The following is a 2,646-nucleotide window of genomic DNA, read 5'->3' on the forward strand; positions in this document are numbered from 1 at the left end:
ACTTCTCTGAGACCAAATCTAAGGGCTCGAAGGGAGCCCCAGATAGGCCTTCTAGAACTATTGCAAGGTCCCAAGCCAGCACCTTAGTGCAAGTTGCATGCCTCAGCCTCAAAGTGCCACGAAGGAAACGAGTGATCAGGGGGTCTCGACCCAAAAATGTACTACCCACCAGGGCGTGGAAAGCCGCAATGGCCGCCACACATATTATACCTTAAGCGTGGAAGGACATAGACCTGATACAAAGCGTTCTTGCAGAAACTCGAATACTGTGTTTACTGAACAGTTAACCGGATCCCACTGACGCTGGTAACACCAAGAAGTGAAAAACTCTCGAAATAGTGAATATAGTTTCCTCGTAGCGGGAGCTCTGGAGCTTAGAATGGTCTAAACAACCTCGGTTGAGAGACCACTCTCTATGAGTTGGGCCCCCTCAGAGGCCAAACCCACAGTTCCCAAATCCCCTGCCGGGGGTGCAATATTGCATCCCCTGCCTGAGACAGAAGGTCTCTCCTGATCGGGACCTCCAAGGGAGGTCCGTCGAGGAGAAAAATTAGGTCCGCAAACCAAATTCAGCTCGGCCAGGGTGGTGCTACTAAATAGGCTTATTCCATCCTGGCGGATTCACTCCAGAACTCCTGGGAGCAGAGCAACGGAGGGAAATGCGTACAGACGTAGCCTCGGCCACGTCTGCACCATAGCATCCAGCCCCGAGGGGACTGGTTGAGTGAGGGATAACCAGAGTGGACAGTGCGTCGTATGCTGAGACGAGAACAAATCCACTTCTGCCTGGCCGTAAAACTCCCATATTTGCTCCACCGCCTCGGGGTGGAGTCCCCTGGCCTCAGCCCCTGCCTCGACAGGGTGTCTGCTCCAATATTCTGGCCCCCCCCCCGGAATATACACTGCCCTCAGACAGCGTAATTTCTTGAGGGACCAAAATAAGAGGCCACCAACGTGTTGTCTGTGGGTCAAGAACCAGAGTTTCCTCCATATAACCAAGGCGCGGGGATACTGCCGCGTGATCTTGATCGTAAGGAGTGGGTTTCCCCTCAGGGAGAACCCTCTGGTCCTGAGCCACCTCTGTAAAGGTCTCACGTACAGCAGGTCAAAGGGTATCACATTGGACGCTGCTGCCCTGAGGCCTAACAGTCACTGTTCCAGAACAACACATGATGGCCCCTCAGGTCTGGGAGGAGATGTCTCAACGCATTGAAGACGACCATCATCTCTAGGCAATTCATGTGCCAAGAGAGATGATGACTCCTCCACAAGCCCTGAGCTGAGCGGCCTTCCAATACCGCTCCCCAGCCGGTGAGGGAAGCATCTGTCGAGATCACAACTCGATGGCAAAGAGCTCCCAACACCGGACCCTGGGTTAAGAACCAGTGTTTCCTCCATATAACCAAGGTGCGGAGACACCGCCGCGTGATCTTGATCATACGAAGTGGGTTTCCCCTCGGGGAGAACCCTCTGGTCCTGAGTCACCACTGTAAAGGTCTCATGTACAGCAGGCCAAAAGTTATCCCGTTGAACGCTGCTGTCACAAGACCCAACAGTCTCTCTAACTGTTTTACAGTGCGTGACTGGCCTAGCCTCAGCTCTTTTGTGGCTGTTAGGATAGCAGCTACACGAACGGGCGACAGAGTGGCCCGCATCGTCACTGAATCCCATACCACACCAAGGAAAGTGGTTCTCTGTACTGGAGAAAGCACACTCTTCTTGGCATTGAGCCTCAACCCCAACATCTGCATAGGAGCGAGAACGACACCTCGGTGCCGAACCGCTAACTGTTCTGATTCCGCTAGAATCAGCCAGTCATCTATGCAATTCAAAATGCATATGCACTGCAGCCTGGCGGGGCCAGAGCTGCGTCTACACGCTTCGTGAATGTGCGGGGTGATAGAGCTAGACCGAAAGGAAGTGCCTGATACTGGTGTTCTTTGCCCCAAAGAAAACCTCAGGAACCTCCTGTGCTGAGGGAGGATGGAGATATGGAAGTATGCGTCTTTTAGATCTATCGTGACAAACCAGTCCTCGGATCTGATTTGAGTCACGATCTGTTTGAGTGTCAGCATTTTGGAATTGAGTTCCAGCACCAAACACTCCAACAGACGAAGATCTAGTATGTGACGCAGCTCTCCATCCTTTTTTGGAACAATGAGATAACGACTGTAAAGACCCGACGCAATGTCGGGTGAGTACACCTGCTCTATAGCTTCCTTTGCTAACAGGGCCTTTACCTCTTGCTCCATTACCAGAGCCTGCTCGGGATGCACCACTGTGGGCAGCACCCCGTTGTAACGAGGAGGACGAGAACCAAACTGGATTCTGTATCCTTTCTCTACAATCTGCAGGACCCAATGAGAAATATTCGGCAGAAGCTTCCACGCTGCCAGAAAATTTACTAAGGGAACCAGCCTCTCGAGGCTGGTCTCTGGTGTTATCGAGACAGCCAATTCCGGAGCCTGAAACATAATGGCAGGAACTACCTGAACTGGCCGCTCTAAGGCCCCCCTCAGAGGGCGCGAAACCGATGCTGTGCCGCAGCATAGCATCAGCGACTCGCTGGAGACCGCTGCGCCCTGAAGCACCGAGGGTGGCAGGGTTGGCAGAACGGTCTCGTGAGGACCCCGAAATGGAACGGGC

Source organism: Siphateles boraxobius, unplaced genomic scaffold, assembly GCF_051911475.1.
Source record: "Siphateles boraxobius isolate OS27281-9 unplaced genomic scaffold, OSU_SipBor_1 214, whole genome shotgun sequence".
Taxonomy (NCBI): domain Eukaryota; kingdom Metazoa; phylum Chordata; class Actinopteri; order Cypriniformes; family Leuciscidae; genus Siphateles; species Siphateles boraxobius.